The sequence below is a fragment of the Mizuhopecten yessoensis genome, unplaced genomic scaffold, assembly GCF_002113885.1.
Source record: "Mizuhopecten yessoensis strain PY_sf001 unplaced genomic scaffold, ASM211388v2 scaffold716355, whole genome shotgun sequence".
NCBI classification, from domain to species: domain Eukaryota; kingdom Metazoa; phylum Mollusca; class Bivalvia; order Pectinida; family Pectinidae; genus Mizuhopecten; species Mizuhopecten yessoensis.
This window is the reverse complement of record NW_018480075.1, coordinates 599,859-620,499: the sequence shown is the minus strand read 5'-3', so window position 1 is coordinate 620,499 and position 20,641 is coordinate 599,859. Positions and strand designations below refer to the sequence as shown.

Below are 20,641 nucleotides of genomic sequence, written 5' to 3'. Positions count from 1 at the left end.
GGTTCCTTCGGAAAGCCAGGCCATCCGTGTATGGGAACTATGTGGACATGTTCCTGCACACAAGAAAGTATTAAGGAAATGCTATCCAAACCAAGTTGGCAGTTTGTTTTCAAAGAAACCCTACAGAGGCCGTTCCCACTATCTCCGCCCTGAAAAGGATATAATAAGTTATTCCAGACTAACCAGTGTGTTTGATATGCTGCTTTTTCTTTTTCTAGACAGGTGTATCAACGCTTCTCCAGGAGTAAGATTAATAGAATCTTCTCCCGGAGTGAGGTATGGATAAGGTCATTCAAACCCAAGGGATAAAATAGTGATACACAGATTTTATTCTGACTATAAGAATGTTTACATTTACTCTGCTGTCAGCTCTGTTATGCTCAATATTTCATCCCCAGGGTTTGAATATCCTTAATCATACCTCACACCGGGAAAGAATTGTATGACGTCACGCCAACAAAACATTCAACTTGTTATGTCAGGATTGAAATGTGTAAATGACAAGATCAACAGGGTATGGTAAATAGAGTGTTTGACCCTTGGAGATGAGATCGGAGAACCTCAACACATGGGGAATAAATCTTTAGTTGCTTAACACTCGGCATGCCTCGTGTTTTGCATCTTAAGAACCCTTCCCCTTTGGTTGAGATTCTCCTATCTCATCTCCAACGGGATGAGATATTCTGTTATTCTCATACCCTGGACATTTTACCCATTTTACCGGTGTGAGATTTTCTTATCTCACCGTAGGGTTGAGACAAGCTACACGTGTTCTTTGTACCATGACGTCACGGCAACAATACAATGACGTCACGTCGACAATTCAGCCGCATCACATCAACATTGTCTTGCATTGATGTAACGTCTATACAAAATACATCAGAGGGTAAACAGGGTTAGAGAAAAATAATTATTCACCCCTTTGGGGGTGAGACAGGGTGATCTGAACCCTCGGGCTTGCCGAGTGTTTGACAGCTTAAGAATCATATCCCGAGGGTTGAGATCACCCTGTCTCACCCCCAAGGGGGTGAAAGATTCTATTAATCCTACATACATACACTTGCTGAACCTCAAATAGCTCACCCTATAGTTGATAACTCTTCGTCTATATCACATGGGAGTGGTCGATTCTGTTAATCACAGGTACAAAAATTGTCACATATTAAGGATTTAAGAGGTCCCACACGACATGGAAGACAATAACATGACATCGGGCTGTTCTATTCAGCTTACGTCACTTGAAAAATTGTCCAAACATTTGTACTTTTGCAGAAGAAATTTTGAAATGTATAGAGGAAAAAATAAACAGATTGTGGTGCCGCTATATTGCAATTTGTGAACGATGAAATACATTCGAACCGTCACTTTCTAAATTCCTCTGAATCACTCAGATAATCTCAAACGCGTCACCAAATCTGTCCCATGGTATCGCAATATTAGCAATGAATGACGCACAGTCAAATATATCCAAAATGATAAAGGGATATTTAGTCGTTTAAATAGAACATTTATTAACATATTATTAGAAATGTATGAAATCGAAGTTATCTTTTCAATTTGAATATATCTTTATGATTGGGAAACATTGAACAAATCTAACTAAATCTAAACAAATTTTACCACACGTTCTGTACAACATGGTAACAATGATGCTGAAAATAAGATATGATCATATATCTGCAATTGTGATAATAACATCCAAAATCTACATTACATAATTGTTTGTTTGTAATTTTACGTGTCCAAAACACATTTTATGACGACGGGAGGTAATAATTGCAATGAAGTAGAGACAGGCAGAGATTGAGGTTGATTATCAACATACAAGACAGAAGCAGATTAATTCAGGTCTTTGAAATGTTCTCCATGCAGAAGTTTATCATTTAGTCTACATTCGTTTACACTTATACTGTGCCCTCGTCTATATTAAGTCAGGGGTGACCTCCTGCCAACCTTACCTCGTCTACTTACATATTCGTCATACACGACACTGCCATTATCGACGTGCTCTGGCGCAGACCTCTTATCTTGGCTCTGATCAGGTTGAATTCCAAATGATCGCCGACGATAGCCGAGCTATAACGGGAATACTGTGTTTGGAACGAGTTACTGTAAATATTTTATATCTTTTTAAAACGTCGCCCAGCATTTATTACTTTGCAGGTATGCAATTTCCTAATTAGTGTACACAAGAGAAAACCAAATGTATTGCATGTTCATTTTATCGCTCATACGATCCAACATCCTCCAACACGGAGACATCAATATCCAATATCTGGGCTCATATACCTTGATTATACATTCACTGCTAATTATATCTAAACTGGTGATTATCCTTTTTAAAAATTGACAAAAGAGCTAGACGTTTTAGAATATTAGTAATGACTGTTTCTGTTATTAATAGTGTTGTGAGTGAATTGTTGACATTCATCTTGCCATGGGGAGCACATTACACTGGCATTAGTCAATCAGTAAAAGTAACAGCTACGAACTTCTACGGGTGGATTTCAGTGTAAATTATTTATGGTTTAAAAGTTTTTTTTATAACACTTGTTTCATTTAAATGGCTTAATTAATATTAAATCATATTTTTTAATGAATTTTATCTTCTCGGTTTATGATTGATAATTTTAAAGATAAGCAAATACTTTTAACAGTAATAACGTTTATCTGAAATATTGGCGTTGTTTCGCTTTCTCTTATTTCTCGGCGCTCATTTTAATGTTATATAATCTTTTAAAGAATGTTCAACATCTTAGGCCGGTACCGGTATTAAACGTGGTCAGTATATGGGTATTGTAGTGTCGTTGCTAATCCACGTGAAAAATACAACTGAATAGCGTTTTAATAGAAGAATTAAAGTTATATCTGACTCAGTACAGAGAGAGGACCAATTTTATTCTTATTCAAGGACCAATCTCTTTTACAAAAATAAGGTGAGAGCGTATTATCCCCGTAATCCACAGACAGATAAAATATTATAATGTCCTGTCGAAGAAACCGGTTAATCTAAGTGTTATGTAACAAAGGTTTTAATAAATACATTGCTTCTCATTAACACCTTTTCTCGGATGAACAATGTAGCCGCTTATGATTCATTGTGTGTCTCATTTAATCTTTGATATATAAGTTTTAACAAGCTTATAACGAAACAATGCAGTACGGGAACTATATTTTCCTTTATCAAATGGCTGTAATCATGAATCATATTATGTGAACGTTACCTGTTAGACCTGTTTAGGCTGACAGGGTTAATACGGCTCATACCTTGAATCCAATGCACATTTTTTAAGGCTGGCATTTTTTCAAAGAGGTTTATTTTCGAGGTATGTTTAACTGAAAGGGACCTAACATTATTTTCAAAACCATCTTATTTTCAATCCTGCTTGTTATTCATGGTATTCAAATGATTGTTTACATTTTTTGCGTAAAAATACGGGTATGTCTGAGCATTTTGCCTAACCTTTTTATATCACACATACATCAGAGACCTATTTGCTCCATTGCAAACGCACAAAGAGGACAGATGACGGATTTCTTATTTATTCAGGTTATTTTGGTTTCGGAAAAAGGGTTTTGAAAGCCTAGATGATGGTTCTCAAAACGCAAAGTAATGTTAAATTGAGTAACAATGGTATTTTGAATTTGAAACTTGTCATTTATGAAATATCTGATACCTTCATTTACATCCAATGCACTTGGTAAATAAATAATTTGTTCCCAATAGCGAGAAAACTGCAAATAAATATTATACATATATAGCGCGAATTATTGTTTGTTTTAACATTTGAAATTTCGCTGATTATGTTTTACAGTCACTAAATGCAAACAGAAGTTGACTAATTTTTGCAATTGCTTAGATGCTATTTTAAACTTTTCGATATCTAAATACCAATTTGTTTTATTTCTGAGATGCCATATTTTGTCAAATGATTTTATTGTGTAAGGAACGAATAATAGTGTTTTGCCTTTTGTCTACGACGAGTTCGAAAATAATTATGAATACAAGTAAGCTTCACATCGAACCAATGGTCTATTTTTCGCATAATACACAGTATGAAATTACGTCACATGGTGTGACGTAACATCGTATCTTTTAACATTTCGTGTTTCGTGAGAAACAAAATAATCGATTCGTTATGATCTGCTATGATTGATATTCATTCTCGTGAATTCTGAAATAGGATGCTCCCGCTGAAGGTTGTAATTGGAAATGATTCACTCGAATAGATATATTTAAAAAATATAAACTTTATTTATTTTACAACAATTATGAAACAAATTATATAACTTATATTAATCAATCATTAATCCCGGATGTTAGCGCATAGGGGGTGTTAATGTGGGAGGAAATCGGAGTACCCGGAGAAAACCCACATTGTCGGGCTAAATTTTATCAGTTTACTTCTTTATTACCTTGAATCTTTGGTATATTTTTAATCCATTTTAAACATTCGTTTCTACTTCATATACGACCTTTCAGCTCATAGATTTGAAATGAAAGATATCAAAACACATTGAAGATATACAATATATCCCTCTGCTATAAATATTGTTGCACATTTTTTTTTACGGATAAATTATATTGCAAAAATATATATAAACGTATTTTGTATGAACAGGTTTGTTTCGAGAGAACTTCATCTAACCATTAATGATGGAATAGATATGTGCCATGTGTCATACAGGACAGCTACATGATCCAAACTTACGAACAGCTGGGGAATTATCAATCCCCCCATCATTGGATAAGTTAGTTTCCTTTACAACAATACGGTCTATAAATAAAAACAAATATTCCTTTTTAAACTTGTAATCGATAAAGCTTCATGTAGTGCAAGGTCTAGCGTTAAAAACCGTTATTGACAATATTGTTGATGATACACTTTTCTGTGAGATGAAAAAACGTGCGTCCCAGAATTGGTTACACGGTGACGCTAATCAACAGTGTGGGGGGTTTGAAAAACCAGGAAGCACTTAAATTAAAAAAAATCCACGTTGGTATAATGCTCTTCTGTTGTAATTTCTGACAGATCGTTTTAATCAATAACGAAAGGTATTTTGTGTTACGGGGTAAGTGAGGAACGAGGAAGGGTTCAATCAAGTACACCTGATGCTGGAATTCAGATTGACTAACGAACGAACAAGAGCCGGTCAAATAGACTTGTTGCGACCATCGGGCATTCATTGTATAATGCATATGCACAAATAAGGCTAAATGGCTAATGAGTGATGATTGATTATGACTTTTATCTAATAAAGTTATTTTATTTTCGAATAAAACTTCCGATTTTCAGCTTGTAGATTAAGTTTGATGATAAACTCATGGGACGGCGTTTAAATCATATGACTTTCTCAGTTGAATATCTGGATTATCCTATTATGAACACATAGTTTGACTTCATCGATCAGGAGGAAATTTGATATGAGAAGTGACGTCATAATTCAATTTTGACAGCGTGATGTATTTTGCCGCCTAGTCACGTGATATTATTGCGCACGTGGTTTAGCTAATCAAAGACTTCCAAACCATAGGTTTTTTTCATATTGCGTATAAAACTCAAATATGCTTTATTTGAAATTGTGAGCAGCATTGACTTTCTGTATCGGCAAATTAAATTTTTAAGAAGTTTTTCCTTTGCCTTGTAATTTTAATCATTATTGGTGTTTATTCAGGAGAAAAGGTGATTGAAAATAATTGATGGACGAACAGATATGGTAAAATGACAGCAAAACCCATGCCGGTGCTATGTGTAAGTGTAGAAACCCTACAGCTCTCCGGAACACTCGGTTTAGTCGTTTTTTGTGTTAGTTAATTATACCATTTGTTTCATTTTTTGAACAAAATTGGACCTGGAATGTGACGTCAGCCTGAAGTGGAATTAACGCCTCATGTCCTACCAATTTTGAGATTTTATCCAATAATTTACCAAAGGAACGTATGATTTATTTATTTCATGTAAGAAGAAAATGTTACCGTTGGTCAAATTTTCCAAACCTCCAAGATCTTGACAAATATCCAGTCTAAATGTTTTAATGGGTCAACTCCATAAAAAAGGATGATGAAACAGTTATTATGTATTCAGTCTTCCGGCTATCTTTGAAATAGAAACGTACCTAACTTTAAGACCTTTACCTATTTACACCCTTGTTAAATATGAAATAATAACTAAATGAATAAGATGGACGTTAACTTCAGTAATCTTCTAGTAGAGATATGTTCGATACAAATCCATATTGTTCCTGATATATAAGACTATTCGTACCATGAATATGATCATATAGGATGGTTTTGTTGACATGTCATTAAATACTGTATAATAGTACACCTCCTATCGAATTTGTTCTGAAATCTGTGACCGGTATTGACAGGCATTACATTAGTTCATATCTGCACAACATTAGATGTATATCAATGACATTGACACTGGCCGTCAACACATCAATGGACACCGGACGTTCTACTAAGTTACTCTGTCATTATTCCTATTAATTGCCAAACTCGGGATCTATAAAATTGTTTTCGTTATAACACTAGCTAACTTACTGTTGGTCCATACAATGCATAACGGCCTGGGACAGAGTCAATCTCCGATGGTATTGATCACAATCTGCAGGGCTTGTTTGTTCACGTAAACGGCGGGGCTCCATCAAACCAGAACGATTGACGTAAGCTTCGATCATTCAAATCCAGACGCCCGTCTATGGATTTATAGATGCATAAACAGTCTTATTGTCGATTATTCAGAAGAAATAAAAAATCTGTAGACCTAGTGATGTAATAATAACGTAAAATTGATAGAATTAAATAAACTTTCTTTTGATATTAAATGCATTACTTGGTCATGGTTGAGCAGTTTTGTACACGTGCTTAGCCGATATAGGGAATCTAAACAATCTAAAGGGCTAGTTCCGAAAGCTTGGACGTAGAGTGAGTGTTGCTGATTATCAAACAGCATACATTTATTTATTTCTTTTTCAATTGCGAAAGGTTAGGACAATCTGCATGGACAATTAACATTAGCCTCGGTTGTTGTTCCCAGTGATAATCAAGGATTTCTTTTGGCATCACAGGCCCTTTTCTAGAAGAGTTGTTATGATCCATGTGTTATGGTCTGCATGTTTTTATTAATGAAAAACATATTAGCAAATTGATAAAAATCTAAACTAATCCCATCAATGTAGGCGTTCCATTTAAAAAAGGATATTTACTATTGCAGTGGGTAACTTTCATAGGTTTGTTTTCATTAAATGCAGCTGAACATAACTTTCGTTGTTAATTAGCATTATATAATAGTTACATATAGAAAATTAACCCTCCAATGTTTTACTCTTACTTATTTATTTATTAAACAAACACCAACCTGTAAGCATAATGTAAGAATGATAGTAACTCATGAAAGCAACGCGTTCTTGAGCTTGAGTTCAGGATTAAAGTCTGATGTTTCGATCAGCCTTAGCTTTTTTGACTCAGACGTTTTTTTTGTGATAACGGATTTCTGACACTAATCTTGAGTTCGGACTCAAATCTCTGCATGAGGCTCTCTCCTATTTTCCCATTGGAAGTTATACTGATTAATTTACATCTGATATTTTTCTTCAGATTTATGTTTCCAATTACTGGTGGAAAATTGGGGGAACTCCACCTACCAACATCATTTTACTCTTTCATACAGTTTTTTTTTTAATTTTTTATTCGAGGTCATATGTCGTTTAGCCTTTATATATCAGAGAGCGTTTCCTTAGAGCAACTTGTAGGTAGATACCTGTTGTGACACCTATTCTCGCAAGCTTCCAGTTGATGTATAATTTCTGCCGAGCTTTCAATGATCAATTGCTGAGTCATTAAAATCAAACACCCATGCGATTCTTTGACATATGCCATCGTTTGTTACGCTTGATTGCATAAGTAGCGATAAGGGAACGAATTTGAATTCCGAGTCAATTTAGGTTCAAGTCAACTGTACTTTCTCTCTACTAGCTAATTACTGTTGATCACTTTGAGCATGCATGTCAATGTTTAGGGTTAATTGGTACCAAAATGGATGCCAGACGTATCATAGGAAAATGGGGAAAATATTGATCATGGCGTCAACAGTAACAGGTAAAATAAAATTGATAATAGGTAAAAGAACACAACCATGTAAAGCACATACTCCCATGTGTAGTCAACATAAGTACAACTGTATACGTACTTAGCAATACGAATTTCAACATGAACCAAGGTGGTGACTTTAAGAAATAAAAGGATAATTCGTGTTTTTTTTTGATTTTTTGATTTTTTTTTTTACATTTTGCTAAAAATTAGACATGGACAAAAACAACACACACAATAGACATACAAGTAAATTACATCAAAACCGAGACCAATAAGACGTGGAAGTCTATAGGATACATGGAGTAACGTGCACTGGCATTGCACCTTGTCATGGACATTTGGTGTAAAAAAAAAACATTGTGAAGGAAAATCAAGAACAACTGCATTTACGTCAAGGAAATACCATGGTTATTTTATCGGAATTTGATTACGTAGTTTCTATCACTGTCCATTCAAAAGGCACCATACTGAAGGGAATATAAAGTTCCTATTTCAACATCTATATGACCTTTTGTATTGTTTTCATTAAAATGTTTTGTAATAAAATTGTTTGTTCATCCAAGGTTTCGTTGACGACAATGTTCACCACATAGGAGGCTGTGTAATTGATAACCTTCCTGATTGCTATGTCAACATGCAACATACACATTTAGTTAAAGTACGAGTACAAACCTCAAATTGAATTTCTATCGGATGGAGAAATCAATTTCATCTATTCAAATTAAATTTAGATTGTTTTGTTGCTGAAGGTGGTTCATTATAGAGAGAGGGTTTAAGGATGTTTGGTCTGCATGTCCAACTCTCAGGCAACTCATTTAAGTGTCACGTATCTCCTATTTTTGGTTACAAATAATAATCACTTCAAGAAAAGATATACTTCAGTAAAACAAATCTTGACAAATAAAATCGATTCTGTTTTAATAACTTGTCAAGTATGCGGTTTTTGAAGGAGAATAATTTCTGCATCCTTTAGACAAAAAATTTGTAATCGATATATTTAACGAAAAATCTCCTACACTATCCCTTCCAGAAAAGTGATATTGTATTTTCTTTGAATTTTTCAAAATAAGAAAAGCTAACTTACTGTAAAAACAAAAACAAAAGCTCGCGTATACTGATTAACGCGGTAAAGGGGAAACAGTCGGAGTACAGACAAACATGCATTAATATACCACACATAAAACTGTGGTGTTAACGGAGGTAATCTTTAAATACAAGTACAGTTCAAAGAAACCATCACAATGCTGAACATTCAGGGTGGTCTCTAAACACAGGTAGTCTCTTTAAATGAGGCTATTGCATGCCAGGTTTGGGTAATATGTCATTCACTTTAAATGAGATTGTGACGGTGTGTATGTTTTATAGAAACTATTTAATTAATATGCCGATATCAACGGTGGCATCTTATATACGGCTGACAATAATTTGTGAACCGCTTTGAGACGACCTACGAACAAGTTTGTGATAAAGCGGTATATAAGAACCCCGAATTATTATTATTTTTATTACATATCCTACGAAGAGCGAATAAAAATAAAAGATATTTACTCGTTACGATTTCTTGCGTATGGTCAATAAAACGTTTTTGACAAACCAAACATTAAACAGACAAAACAAATCCAAACAATTGAAGTCACAAGAGTGATTGATTCAAAGCTGTTCACTAAGGCGTACTACATGTATCAAGCGTCTAAAAGATACATATGTAAAGATAAAAATGGCTCCATAACTACAAGGTCAACCACATGATATTTCATTGCATTATTAACGATTTTGAAGACTTAATTTGATTTTATATAGCTGACATTAGACGCAAATACAAATTAAATCAAATTATTTACACTCCTTACAAAATATGAAACCCATTTCTATAAACATTTTAATGTTTACGCTGCCATATTGATCCGATAGAAACATGTAAATCCTCCTCACAAAGAACCTTTTTATGGCAGTTGTGATGGTAGTTGGTGATGCTACATACATTCAGACTTTATGTAAAGAATGCTTAATGTCATGTATATAATGACATAATGCATCCTTTATTTTACTGGAACTTGTAACAATTGATTTCGATACGGTGGTCTGCCATGCTTATCCGGCCATAGTTCTCGGTACAACATAACAGCACAATAGATCAAGGGTACTCCGCCAAAAAAATTAATAAGAATTGTAAAGAAAAGTCCTAATGATATGTACATATTTGTTTCGTGCATACGTTCATTCAACCTCGTTATCGGACAGGTCCCTCCGAGGACACTTATACTGAGGACACCGACTATTCACATATAAAATCCAACACATTAAAAAAAATAGTATTCCTCAAATGTATGGTGTGTTTTATTTAAATATATTGTAAATTCCCGTTTTCTTTTGAACGCTTAACACAAATGTCAATTACTTTATAATGAGTGTGGCGTTAATTCACTGTTATTTATTCACTATGAGTCACACTCCCAATGGGCACCTTCTATCAATGTTTGTATGTCAAAGTGTCCTGTTCCATATTGTTCATGCAAGCGTTTCTATGTGCTTATGATAAAACTAAAGAACTATTTAAACTCAGAATCGATATAACAACGACAAAAAAGTAGCAAAGTTAAACTTTTCTCAGTAGTAAACTTTTTGTGTATAACTGTAATTAATATTTTACTTTTTCTCTATATATGTTCTAATGGCATTATGTGATATTTGTATAACAAGAAACATAATTGAAATCCGTTCAAGATCTTTAACGATGACAGGTTACTAGGATTGGTAAAATCTCTATCAGGTATTCAAGCCAAATATCAGTATGTTTATTTATAGCATGACAGTTTAATAAGGAATGTTTTTTAAAATCAAAAATATATATTTATTTGTATTAGGTTCATTTATAGCTCCTCGTGAAATTAGCGCTAGCACGTATCTACAAGTTAAACATATAACAATAACGATGCACAGCATCAAAATGAAAAGTGAACACTTTTACTATGCTAGCATCTACAGGCAAGAAATAAACCTTAATTTTGTTGTGTCAAATTCTGTATACATGTAGGGAGAATACATATACGGTACTCTATAACGAAACATAACATGCTCTGAAGCTGAGTTTTCTGTTATATATCAGCCTCCTACATGCTGTATATGTAATATGTAATAGCAAAAGCTTAGCACATGCTCTAGGTATGACCAAATTGGCTAAAATGAAATACGAGAATCGAATATTGCTATAATCGATCTTATTGGGTGATGAATTGATCTTGAAACAGATTTGATATGAAGTAGACAAAAACGTTTTTAGTTGTTTGTAATTTGTTTTTCCGTATCATTTCTGACATCCATTGATACTTATCACAAGTAGTTGCTTCTAGTCCAGATGATTGCTCTGTATGCAGTGTAGCATTGCTACATGCCTCAGTCTGTTGACGCCAAATGTATGTCGCATTTGCGAATAACTTAGTGACAAATAGAGTTAAAACAGCCTCAAAGCCTGAAAGGCAGGACATATTTTGATCTGACTTTGATGGGAATGTTCATCGCAAAACAAAAACGATATGTACTGCATGAATCGATCATAAATCGAAAAATTGAACTTGGGTATCCCGAATTATTTTCATTATTGATATAACAAATTTTACTTACGAACTAGGCTGATAGTTATTGTTATCGCTACTATGATTTGATACTAAAACTAGGTACAAACCTGTGTTATGACACACTTGATGGCGGAAAGGATCAACAAGAGTATACCAAAATGTCAACAGAACCATAATTCCAACTCTAAATCAATAAAACTATGGCAAATTACGAACAAAGGAAATGTTACCATTGAGACCATTGAAAAAAATACAAGGAGAATAAGACCAGGTGTTCCGGAAGAGGAAGTGCCTTCTGCTTCATCGTCGACACCCACAATGTAAATCTGATTCAAATCCTAGTAATTGCACGTCTACACATCGAGAACTCGGGTAGTGATAACAAATCAATAAAGCACTGTAATGAGCATAGAAGCTCTTTTCCGGTAACATGTACGAACAATTGAATACATCGACTTTCATATCACACAAAGAAATAACATACGTCCCTGCGAGATACTAATGGCGACCATCAAACTTGTCCATGTTTTTCATCAACCTGTATCTTAGGAAACCCTGTGTTGTATTTTTTCCGTCATGATATTCGGAGCAAGCTCTTGAGTACCGCATCAACTGCGACATGTTAACAATGCATGTAGGGGAAACAGGCAGTTACTAACAAGAAAAGGAAAGTTCAAAACGTACCTGCTTTGACAGAAAAGGCCCAGGTGTTGTTTTTAAATGGGCACTTTCAGCGCATGGTTCCACGTTCGGCTTTCAATAGTAAGGAACAAAGACAGACATCGTCTCTTTTCTGTCTCCTTGGGCCCTGTTGTCATCTTGTTTTGTCTTTGATATCTAGTGTTGCCTTCATGCTTTAACGGTTATATATGCCTACATTTAATTGCAGTGACCTATTATCACTAAAGTGAACATAGTATACGCCTGAGAATACTTGTCATTAACTCTACACAGTAGATATGATATTTGATGTGTGGGAGTTTTTTATGCACTCTGTAACATCTATAAACACAGATAAACGAACGCCAAGCTACAGGGCTTATTCCAAGTGTCACATGTTGATTAATTCTTATAATGATTTGTCATCTTAACAGAATGACATGAAAAACATTTATTCTAATTTTATCATTATATATCATATTTTCTTTTCATTTTGCCGTTAATGAATGACTCTTCATTAGCTGGTTGTTGAGCTAAACCATTAATTCTAATAACTTTGAAAATATTCTGTGTATATTTTTTTTATATTAAGTTGAAAAAGCTATTTATAACTTGATCATTGTACTTCCGAGAGACTTTGAAAATGTGTTTGGTTTGATCACCTACATCAAGTATTTCACCGACAGGCTGATTATATATTAAATATAACCCTATGTTACTTTTGGAGTATTTAGCACAGTTCTTTCAATGCATATCAACTATTTGGAAGAGACACACATTTATCTAATATTAATTGGGGATTTCAAGACTTTATCATAACGCTTGTCTAATTATTTCTGTAGCTTTTGATGGATAACTAAATGAAACCTTCATGCTTGTTCGTCTATTTTAGCAATGTTATAGGCAACTGAACATCTAAAGAAAATAACAGGGCAAAACTGTTACGACGCTGATGAAATTGCTGAAGATTATATTTTGTGTATAGATGAACCTTTTTATGGATTAAATGTTCCTGTCAGTCATTGTAGTAATATTCAAATTATCTCTAAATCTACGAGACATGAAGTTATGGGTAAAGAATTCAGGAAACTATTTATAGTATACAGAAAAAGAGACTGACGTTTCCAAATGAATAAAACCATTAAATAAAGTAGCACACAGGATATATCGGTAGATGTGATGTAAACATTTTGAAATATATCAATTTCTTTCTATGAATGTCCTTATTTTAGATCACCATACGAATAACCCTTCACTTAGTACCCAGTACTTAGGACAACAAGAGCATGGCCTTGACCGTGCAATAGATTCTGAAGGAAACTCGTCAAGACAAGGTCAAGGTCATGATCATACGAACGTCGTGTCTAAATTCCTTCTTAAAGGAAACATAATCGTAGTCATGGAAATAGGCATTTCAACAGCACAACAAATTACAATGCTACGTTTGAACACCTTAAGGGAACCAATGGGTTACCATGTTCGCAGTTCATCCTATCGTTACAGAGATAAGCAATTAATGAATGAATCAATGACTGTGACGTTTTGAAATTGGTTTGGATGTTTTATTCTATTAATTGATGTTGTGGCAAACAAAATTCGGTAATTCGGTAATTCGTCCTTTTTTATGAAAGACCAATTTTAACATAACATTAGAAACACCCTTTAGCACATGGCCATGGAAGGTTAAATACCATCGTACTTCAACCATCCCAATAAATTCTTAAAGTTGTTCAAAACCCTTTGCTTCCAAGCCTCCCCACCCCCACATATACTTTAATTGTTACATATTTATACATTTTATATGCATTTGGTCTCCAAGAAATGATTTATGAAGAAAATATTTTTTAACTATAGTAATTAATCCTAACTATCATATTTTCGAAAATATCAAGTCGTTATGCACTATTTTGTAAAGTTAAGATAGCAATGTCCTGGATGCTATTAGCGAAGTTATAGAACTTCAGGGAGACTTCAAAATAAATGTTCGGTTCGATCACATTCATTTGTCCATTATGCTTCATCAAAAATTAAATTAACTGGATGACTAATACGTCACTGTAACCTATCGTAACTTGTGAAGAGTTCGGCACAGTGATAAACTCACCTATCAGAAGTACACATATTTGTTAAATATTTATTAGGCATTTCATGATTTTATCAGCACACTTACTTGATTATTTCTGACGATGCTCACAGATGATTAAAAAATTGTTCAAATGTTTGGAATAACTTCATGCTAGCTCTCCAACTTCTGTATTTATTTTTAGTAACAACATAAGCAGCAACTGAATAGTTTATATATAATGCAGCAGGTGACACAGAAGACACTGGAATTACAATATGTCAAAATGCTCAATATTTCATTATGCGTAACGATGATTGTTTGAAAAAGAATGTAATATTCCTGCTTTTTGGTGTAGTACTTTTAACAGTTTTATTTAACCAACTAGAGTGTGAGATTAGGTATTGTAATCCCCTGCATATATCCCATGGACTATCTATTTTTAACATCTGGAAATTCGTGCAGTTGTCTGTCTGTCTATCTCTGTCTATCTCTCGCTTTTTCTCACTCTCTCTTTAGCAATTGTATAAACAAATACGAGCTATTTCTTTGATGTTTATCCTCGTTATGCAGAATTATTGGGAGACAATTCAAATTTATTTTTCAGCATATTATTTACATTCTAAATCATCGAAGTGTTTAAAATGATAAATACGATGAAGTGAACTCAACATGTAACGACAGACGGGTTACTGTGGAGATAATGTAAACGGCATTGAATAGAAATTCCACATCTACAAGCTCTCGGAACAAAAGCCACGTGAATTGGTGGTCACGTGGTTCGTTAAGGGGGTGTGTACACTTTCTTTGTAAACGTAATCCAGAAGCAAATTAACTTCGTCGAGATACAAAATTGGTAAATTTTGACTCAAATGGCTGAAATTTCACATCATAATGAAAGGGATATCTTTCTACTCATTAGTACCCTGTCGTTAGATATGCTGTTTGTAACGAACTGCATTCTAATGTTTTTTATAAATTGTTGTATGTAACTCTCAGATTTTTGGTTCTAGCCGAAAGTACACATTCCCCTATCACATGACGTACGTTTCTCAAACCCGGTCGAATCCGGAGAGAAAACAATTTCGAAAATGACGTATAGACAATTGTATTAGGGTACGCAAGCTCTGAACTTAGATACGTCATGAAAACATCAAGGTACTAATGTTAAGAAAGCTAGTAAGTTAACTACAGCATTGATATTCAAAGTTTTCTTTGAGAAATGCCTCTTTTAAGCTCTGGTTTAGGACTTACGAATTATTGTCGAGTATAATCACCTCTTGCTTTCAGCTATTATATAAAAATTTCGTGTGTTCTAGTATTTCTGTGAAAATCAGTAGTGGTCTAAATGTTCGAAAGGGGCGGATCTTATATCCTCCGGAAGTTGGGATATCTTTCGAACGATCAAAGCGGATGCGGTCTTCAGAAACAAGCCGGCTTTTATCGTGGATATTTCCATAATCAATACAAATCCTTCAGCGCGGATAATATGAATATAAAATTATTCCATTGGACAACCATTTGAAAACACTTAAATGGATTGATCTGAGGGTTAATACACCCAATGTTATCAAAACACTATTGAGTAGAAGTAGACATTGATTTGGTGGACGAGAAAAACTCGATACAAACATAAAGGGTCCGTGTTATTGATATCCAAACAATGTACGCAGCGGCACCTAGAAATCTCTGTGGGCCAGAATATCCCCGCGAAACTCACATCCCTGTGGAGCAAATCGATCACATGGGTTTGATAGCTATTGACATTGTCATTCGTGTCTCGAGAACTATCTACATAAAAGTCAGATTACTGGCGCAGCATTATTCAGTTAAGGCCAATTTGATATTCATTACGAGCTAGAAAAGAAAATTATAATGATTTATCTTTCATATATGTTTTTGCTTTTGGTTTCTTCAACGAATTAGTGAATACTATTTCTAACAAAAGTGTTTTAGTTGATATAATGTTATTACTGCGCTGTTCTTCAAAAATCAATTGAAAGATAAAAATTAAAAACAAAATCAATTTAGTCTCCGCATTTAGTTCATGTTCTTCGGATTAGCATGTAAATGAATAAAATTATTAAAAACCGCACACCAAACAGACCTGCTTTTAACATTTCAAACATCCGAGTGCTTAATGGGCTTTTTCAAACTTTGCAATGGCGGTTTCTAAACGGTATGCAAATTAAACGATTTGTTCTATTTATTAAGTTTTCAATATTCCTCGCAATAAATGTGCAACAACCTTGATTAGGAATAGGACGTAAACAGACGTTGCTAAGCATTTAGGAACACCTGGTCTTGTTCTCCTTGGACTGTTTCGAGAGACGAAATGTCAATCTTTCCTAATTCATATTCTGTCATAGTTTCATCGATTTACGATAGAATCGCGGATTTCTTGACACTCCGGTTTACTGCAAGATTGCTTAACTTAGCAGACACAATTTTGTGCGTAATATTGGATTTTAATAGATAAGTGAATTTATACATTGGCACATGTGTAATATATGGAATAAAAAACCATATACCATAACTTTCATTAGTGCAGACATAAATTTGCGTAATTTCTCAAGCGTGGAAAATCGTTAAAATTAGAATACCTCTATATGTTGTACATTTACAGTATTTTCATGCTATTTTTATGATAATATGGAGAATATTTCGGTCTTAGAGTTAAGGAGGAACTCGATTTATCATACAATAAACGTGTTGTTATATTGAAACACACCCAGAATATACCATCACATTATTACATTGTACATCAGATCTATTAATAACAGGAAAAACAGTCCAAATAAAATAATAATAAGAGTATTTATTTATATTTGATGAGACAATTAAGTCAACGATTTGCCTTACATTTGGTCAAGTAGTTATAAACTATACACTTATTTAGGATAAAACATGGTATAAAACATCATTGCAGTACTTAAGATAATTCCATAAAAAACTTCTTTGCACTCTGTTTAAAAGACGATAGTGAGTGTGCATTTCTAACATGTTCAGGTAAAATGTTCCATGTATATGGTCCCTGGTAGGTAAAAGACTTCTTAAACATTTTTGCTTTAAATGAAGGTAAATAACGATAATGTAATTTCGAAGATATCATATTTTCGTTACCTTTAAATTATCGATGAATGTTGGATGATGTATTTAAAATTGTTCTGACTTTCGAGCACCTGGGTATGTGCTTTAGTGGAATAAGGACGTTAAGACCCGTCAATCAATCAAAATCTGGGTTTGTTTGTAGGCGTGCGTGATGGCCTTTGCTTTATTATGACGTCTATGTGGTTCTATTAACCGAAGTTTTGCTGTCGCTGGCGATGATGAAATTTCAATCTGTTCCGGGATCTGACGTTGTAGTATTATTTAATCCATTGTAATTATGATTAACTAGCTGGATATCAAAAAGAGAAAAAAGAAAAAAAAATCTCTGTTAACGGTTATTGTATTTTTTCCTGTATCATATTTCTAACGTTATTGTTACAAATGAAAAATTCAGTCGATGTTGAACAGTAAATTTTTTTCTTTTTTTCTTTTTTTCTTTACATTTTGTCTTTCCATCTTTTCAAACCTAGCCAATTAGGTAAGAGTTAACTAGTGTTTTTTACCACAGATTCACAGCACTGTAGGGCCCCGACAGCAATCCATCATCTTCAATGCAGATCGCGACATGTCACACGAGTACCACTTCCGGTGTTTGACACTCTGGGTAATTATGGGAGTGCTTTGATGTGACGCTTATGTATTGCATAATACATGACAAATAAACGCGTTGGCACAGAGACGATGGAAATGAGATGTTAGAATCAATATAACAATCAAGGTGCTGGTGCTATCTTGTTATATATCAACAGTAGGAGGGATGCTTTCTCTGTATTCACTTTTACATGGAAATGTCATCGATTGAGGAACGATATTTGTGATAGATTTATATATAGCACTGACCAAGCAGTGATTACAAATATCGTTACTGTCTGGAATTTTGGACGTTACAGCGAAACAGCTTCAACATAAATGTTTGTTTAAATCAAGATTAAATTAAAAATCGATATGCATTGTTTTCTCAGAGTTAGTGAAAAATTGATATTTCATTATTTTGATCTCAATAAATATATCTTTTAATTAATCATTTCCATGGAAATCTACCACAACAGCTTTTCATTTAGGAATTGGAAGTCAATTGCAAGATAATATACGATATGTTGAGTTGAGTAAGATAAGAATCTACATGTATATATATTGTAAATAAATACTGATGATCACAAACCGCATTTTACTTTAAAACTTTGAACAGGCGTGACGGACGATTTTTTTAAGAATTGAATAATAAATAGTTTAAATAATTCACATCATGATTGACATGAATGTTGATTTCATTTTTAGATCGTATATCAGACAACATGTTATCTACACAGATAATGCACGGTATATATAACAAATAACATGCACGTGATATTTGATTTACATAGGCTTAAATATCTATAATTTATTTGGCAGTTCCTATGATGGAATTGGGGCGTTGAGCTTCAATCATGAGATGTGTTTTGTATAGAAATGTCCTATTGACAGATAAACTACTCGGGTATGGTTTATTTCTATCAAATTACATTGTATCAGGATTTTCTATAGGAAAACCCTCAAATTACATTGTATCAGGGTTTCCTATCAGAGAAAGCTCAAATTACATTGTATCAGGGTTTCCTATCAGAGAACCCTCGAATTATATTGTATCAGGGTTTCCAATCAGCGAAAGCTCAAATTACATTGTATCAGGGTTTCCCATCAGCGAAAGCTCAAATTACATTGTGTCAGGGTTTTATATCAGAGAAAGCTCAAATTAGATTGTATCAGGATTTTCTATCGGAGAACCCTCAAATTACATTGTATCAGGGTTTCATATCGGAGAAATGTATCAGGGTTTCCTATAAGAGGACCCTCAGATTACATTGCATGCATCAGGGTTCTCTATCAGAGATTTTTGCATTTGTTAGGAGCCGTGACATCTTTATGGGTGTCATATGTCGAAAGGGAAATATGTACCCTTTAATAGCGTTTTTTTTTTTTTTTTTTTTTTTTGGCGAGGGGATTGGGATTAATTATGTATTTTGTTACATTTTGCGGCCTCCTCGGATCCATGCCGTTTCAGATTAGGTGGGGTGATTAGCCTGAATTGGCATACCGAGCAAAACTGCAAAAAAAAAATTATATGCATGATACGGTTTTTAATCTGAATCCTAACCAGAATAAAACAAACAGAAAAGAACCCAATTTTACTAAATATGTTTGAAATATAGGTTATCGTTCTTATTTTTTATAAACGGAACTTAATCCTTCAAATCATGTAAACGGAAGGGGACAATCCGAATCAAACCGTACATTTGTCCCGAGTGAGGGTTTACACCCGTGTCACATAACATATAAAAAGCAAACTAAATTGTCCCATCATCAACCCTGCGGTTTTATAGTGGTATAAGATATCTTACTCACTATGCACTTGATTTCCTATCGTAACAAACGTGTAGAACCATTTGCCAAACCTATCAGATAAGTACGTACAAAACAACGCTAATAGGATCAATACTATAATTAATATTATAATCGATTGATACACTTGCGGTTTAAATAGGTTGAATTATGTATAGGCTTCAGAAAGTCAATATGGATATTGATAACAACTGCTGTGTCAGAATGGTGCGTGATATTTTGAACTGGGCGATTTATTAAGTATGATATTATATTTGTATATGCCGGGACTCAATATCGAGTAATTACACGTATTGTCATTATATTAGAGAGATGTGGATATTTGTTTATTCAAAATTAATTACACATTATTCCGTTGTTAACAAGGTCATATCGTAAAATATATCAAACTGGTTTGAACCGAAAAACTTACTATTCCGAAATGATTAAATGTCAACCATAATGTCCCTACAGTACAGGAACCCCATTAAAATGGATATCAACGGTCATCCTTGATCCAAGCTTTCGGGCTTAGTCCTCCATCACGGAAGGAATTGTCCTCGTCCTTATGTCACTTCTATGTTTGAAAACTTGAAGATCGCAGGACTAAGCCCAAAAGCGTGGATCCAGAGTGACTGTTGATATTTATTCCCAAATGAAATATATGTGTTTTATAGACGTTTATGACAGTATTCTCAGCATTAGATAATAACCCAAACCTGAATTTGATATATCGTTATTGTATTGATAGTAGTAGGGAGTATCATTTTACTATAG

At 34.0% G+C, this 20,641-nt stretch overlaps 1 protein-coding gene across 2 annotated transcripts in view; it reads left to right on the top strand.

Annotated features, from left to right (window-relative positions):
- The window catches only part of LOC110443650 (potassium voltage-gated channel protein Shaw-like), a 38,632-nt gene that overhangs the window by 8,512 nt on the left and 9,479 nt on the right, over positions 1–20,641 (top strand). The window lies entirely within an intron of this gene.